This window comes from Ascaphus truei, chromosome 5, assembly GCF_040206685.1.
Source record: "Ascaphus truei isolate aAscTru1 chromosome 5, aAscTru1.hap1, whole genome shotgun sequence".
NCBI lineage: Eukaryota > Metazoa > Chordata > Amphibia > Anura > Ascaphidae > Ascaphus > Ascaphus truei.
Window position 1 is genome coordinate 64,528,930 of NC_134487.1, and position 6,014 is coordinate 64,534,943.

Consider the following 6,014-nt stretch of genomic DNA (forward strand, 5'->3'; position numbering starts at 1 on the left):
GCAGGTGATAAATATTACTGTACTAGGCGTGTCGTTGCTTACAGTTATTTTGCATAGTTACACTGCTTTTTATACTGTCTTCACAATATAAGCATACCTGCATCTATATATGTATATGTCTGATTCTGTATATATATATCTCAAAATAGACATATATGTAGTAGTCCTACTAAAAGCAGTAACTAATATAGCACGTGCCATTGCGTGCTCATTTACATGTGAATTCCCAAAATGCATAGCTGCAGTGGAAGCAATTGATGGTGGGCGAAGATGGGGAACAACAGGGTAGTACACGTGTAACACATGTTCATGAGAAATTATTAGTAGCTACAGGTACAGAACAGAAATATGTATCATATTATTGTGTATTTTATTGATTTTACTCCGACAAACATGACATTACTGCCTATTTTAAGCATGCATCAAAGAAATTGCATGTAACGGCCTACAAACATCACTGGCACTAACACATCTATAGTTGCTTAAGAAAAGGTCCATTTTTGCTTTATGTCATATACAGACAGCATAATGAGGCACACGTATCATATGTTATGTCATTGTTTTCATAACTTAAACACTGCAGATGACTACTTAGCTCATCTACCATTGTGTTAAAGCAGCTGCAATTAATATCTCATCACAGCATACACTTCAACAGAGGGGGTGGGGTTCAGCACACACACTAATTACAGCCTCATTTCACGGTCAACTTAGTTCACACCATTTGCACCTGTTTCAAGTCATTGAAAGGTGTGGCTGATTAGGCTTTTTGGGGAAGGGAATACCTTTCTTACAACCTGAATAGCACAACTGAAGTTAATCACACTCATTGGAAAGCTTAACTCTAGCTACTAAATGCCCCAACAACTCATTACTTATCAAAGCGTACGTCACACATTAGTTCACTCATATCTATAGTTGAACTACTATGAAAGACACATTATCACACACTGCATGTGTTGTCTTGTTGAGTCACAGCCACATTCAGGTGTGCCACATCTTCGATTAATGTACCACACATATCCTCTACCAAAAATAACACTTTTTGCAATATGACCACCTTCATGATAACTATCATGAGATGACCATTCACAATGGTTATGTACATTATGATACTGATATCACTACACAACATATGATTTTTATGTACTCATTTAATCTATTTATCCTCACGCATTACTGCAGAAACATAGTATGTTGTATGTTAGGGAACTCAAAACTTCTAAGTACACAGGCATGTACATTGTTATTACAACTATTTATGTTCACTTTCACACACACATTTTCGGTTAAGGAACTGATGTTGTTAGTTAATCATAAATACAGAACATACAATAAGTGTTTGTTCAATATTTACACATGTAAATGTAAAACTTATGTTATTGTTATATATAGTTGCCCCTGGAGGACATGTGTCACCTGAGATGGAACAAGTGTCTTCACCTGGGTCAGCCAGCTCAACACTACTAGAAGGTGAGTGTATCATTTGCTGGCCATATAATATGTGCTCTTCTATATGTTATGTTGTCATGTGCATTATTTGTTTTGCACATCTTCTTTAAATAGGATTACTTAGTGTCAGTGAAAATGAAGTGTAAGGCAACATGTATTGTGTTAGTGATGTTAATTATCATGTAGGACTTCTGAGTTTAGAGCAACTTTTCATTCATTCATATTTCATACTGAGTCCAAACATTATTCGTAAGTCAAGGTAGTTTTTAATGAGGTTATAAAACGTATGCTAACATGTTAGGTGTTACTTAGGACACAGTACAATTACATAGTAACACAGCATACATTAACATGCCATTTAATAATGTGTACATTTCTTTTTAGAACATCATGGTGATGAGGATGATGAGTATGATGAGGATGACGCCACAGAAGAGACTGAAATACAATCATGTGACCATGAAGAGGTGCCAATAGAAACTGTTGTACCGCCAAATCGTCCATCAACTTCCACATACGATGCAATTGTAGCTTCAGAGGGAAAAATAGTGGACGCAGAAAATCGTCGCCATTCAGACATGATGACAGTGCTGGAAAGGATGATTGGACTGCAGGAAGAAACAGTATCACAATTGGCACATCTCCACAGAGTCTTCATTGAAGTGCCTAAACAGTTGCAAAAAATCAACACCTCATTCGAAGCATTAGTTGTTCAGCAAACACAAGCTAATTACTGGAGAATGACTAATGTACCACAATTCAACACCTCCCAGCCAGGATCTGTTCATGCAGGTCAGTTTTCACCACATTCATCTGATATTCATTCACCAGGCCCAAATGTTACCGGTCAAGTAGCAGACATTGCTGTGCAGGTTCCTGATGACATCCTACCGCTGCCATCTGTACAAATTCAGCAGCAGACACCTACAAAGGAGGCGACAAAAACAAAACAAGACACACATGAAACAGACCAACCATCACTTGTGCAGTGTCTACCAACTTGCTCACATGTGTCACTGGGCACAAGCCCTGTCCGTGAACAGTCACTACCCAAAAGCCCTGTAGGTGAGTCGCTGCCCAAAAGCCCTGTAGGTGAATCACTGCCCACAAGCCCTGTAGGTGAGTCACTGGCCACAAGCCCTGTAGGTGAATCACTGCCCACAAGCCCTGTAGGTGAGTCACTGGCCACAAGCCCTGTAGGTGAACAGTCACTGGCCACAAGCCCTGCCCGTGAAGTGCCAGAGGCCACTCAAAGTGGCTCTGTTGTGCCTAAAGTTGGTGGCAAAAGAAAAAGGAAAATTCAAGAGACAACAAGCAGGCCTGTTACTCGCTCGCAAAAGGAACAAAAAAAATAAATGTTATAATTCAGAAAATATGTGTTTGGCCTTGTTTTGTTGACTTCAGATTATCTAATTACTATTGTATGTATGCTGAAGACTGTGTTGTTTCCAAACTTTCAACTATGTTCTTGTACACGTGAAGGTTTGGAAATGTTAACACTCATAATTAATTGTGTTATAAATATTTATGTTGTAATCGTCTGTTCAGTAATGGTCCACCAGGAGCCAGTTGCTAAGTTTAGAGAAGCTGCCATTGACTTTGCAGCAAAACATTGCATTTGGGTGTGTTAATTGATGTAAGAATTGCATATGCATATTAGTCACATGCAATTATTAAAACACCTAAGTAAGTGCAAACATCTTTCTTGTACGTGTACAGCAGGATTATGTGTAAATTATTACTTACCTTTGCCTTGCTTGGCCATTGTAATTTTGTCCTTTAATCAGTTGTGTGTTCGTTTCTATAACATCTCAGAATGTATAATAATATATATACACACACACACACACACACACACACACACACTGAGTGAGTGTGAGTGTGAGTGTGTGTATATATATATATATATATATATATGTATATATGTGTATATATATATATGTATATATGTGTATATATATATATGTATATATGTGTATATATATATATGTATATATGTGTATATATATATATATATGTGTATATATATATATATATGTATATATGTGTGTATATATATATATATATATATATATATATATATATATATATATATATATATATATATATATATAGTACTATATAAACTGGTATACACAAACTAATACACTTCATGCTTCCTTGTGAAAGCACACTATTTTAATAATACAGGCCTAATGTTTGAGAAATATCCTAAGTATGAGACTCTAACAGTATTGTGCTTAAACAAATGTTTATTACTTAATTCAATCATGTTTCTCACCATTTAAATAGGTTTCATACAAGGTATACTTAATGCCATCAATGTTGTGTGTACTCCTGCAATATAAAAAAAAAAAAATTATTATATATAAATATATATATATTTTTATAAGAGATATATTTATATATATATATATATATATATATATATATATATATATATATATATATATATATATATATATATATACACACGTATTTAAACTCATGCAGACAGGGAGTTAACCAGACTTTCACATACACACAGAAATGTAAGCGGGGAAAAAACATTTCTTTTTGCAGGTGTGTTTTTACTGATATGCCTGGCTAAGAAATATTTTCACACACTGGCCTTTGTTAGTTTTCAAAAAAACACTATGTGAACGCATTCACAGTCTAGGGATGTTTTTCACAAACGAGATAAAAGAAGGAGAAATGTTTCTCCCACAGTCCCATATCACGAACCACAACTGTTAACCCAATTAGACAACCAAATCCAATTGGCGTTTGAAATAAGGAGTCAAAGTAGTTACTTTTGTTGACCTTGACAAGGAAAAACAGGAGTTTGTTAGCCATTCAGCACATTCATTTTGATGAGCAAATAACACAGACCTGCACACAGCTTTTGTGCTACTCAGACATGGCTGATGAATTCGTTAACAATATTAATCCCCTTTTAGGGTATAAGTACATGATCTGTGAAGCCATCTTGAACAGTCGCGGACAGAAAGCAAGCACACGCCAAATCGATGATTTCATTCGAGCAAAATATCCTTATTACCAAGACCGTAAGCATGCACGGAATTTTAATTCCTCAATAAGATTCACTTTATCAAGTAATGACTTTTTTGAACGTGACCAGGATAAGCTACAACACACCTATGGTTTCTGGAAGATTGCCCCGGAAAAACAATTTATCCTGAAAGACGGCACTTATATTGTCGTGAAAGGCATATTTATTCCTAATGGCAATAGCAATGTATCCGCTACTACTGATCCGTTTGAATCGATACGTGCTGCAATATCTGCAGCCTCCATTCCTGAAACCCACATTGTACAAGAACAAAAGTACTATGATTATGTACCAAGCCTTTCAGCTGAAATTGCATTGGAATGGGAACCGGAAGAAATGAACCTACCTCCCGACCAATTATTTGAAGAAAGCAGTGGCGATTCCTATGAGCGCATCCTGGAGGAGATATGTGCCATACTGGATTCAGCGGTTGGGTTAAGCGTGGATGAAAATGGCTTGCATTTCTGGAGCGACCAGTTGCAGCCAGGCGAAGAGTTAATTCTAGAAGAATGGTAAATATAACAATCGTTATGCGTTGACTCTGCGTTTAAATTTTTTTTTTTTTTTTAACCACCATTTTCACTTTCAATGCGTGGATACAGCGTAACATTGCAGACTGCATAACATGTAGCGATCACAAACAAATTGTTTCCTAATACAATATAGTAGGACCTGAAAGAGTAGTACACATTGCTGACGGAATAAATATACGTACTTTCCTATCCCTTTAAACATATTAGCAACATTTTACCATTACTCTAACACATACCTGTTTTGTTATCATGCAACATCTACAACATTGAAAACCGGGTCCACCACGTATGACGTGGGACCCTTGTCATGGGCCAAGGCGTCCTTAAAAAGGATTAGTGATGTAAGTCCCGCCCCCAAGCGACGTGCGCGCCTCAAAGCCTATTGGCTGTCATGTTTTGTTATAGTAACGGTAACTGCAGTGTGTGATGCGTGCGGCTCAGTGTTTGTAGGCGTACCCTGGGCGTTAGCCGAATGTTAATTGAGTGGGAGGAGTGTTAGCGTGCGTTTCACGCTGGCTTAACATGACGTCACACGTATTGCATTTGCGCATTGTGTTATCGGCCGTGCTTTCTGTTCAAACACGTCTGTTTAAAAAGAATACAGATGTACTCGTTTAGAACGAATGTAGTTTCGTCTTCATTGTATTTGAAATAAAGATGTTATGTTTACTGGTATTTTCAACATGTATTGAACGCACAACGTACGCTTTGTTTTGCGCATGCGCTAACAGTTAGTGGAGCCAAGCGTGAAGTGCGTGCGCACACAAAGATGTGCGCGCACATCTTTCAGTATACAGGCAACGTTCACTTCTTATACATAGTTATGCCTGCTACAAATTTAAAGAAACATTACATACTGATGAACAGTTTTACTTCTAACATATAAGTGACTGACGTGTGTATCTACACAATCATATAGAGCTGCGTAACGCGTTGTCACGGATGCATATCTAGTAAGGTGCCATCTTTGACCATCA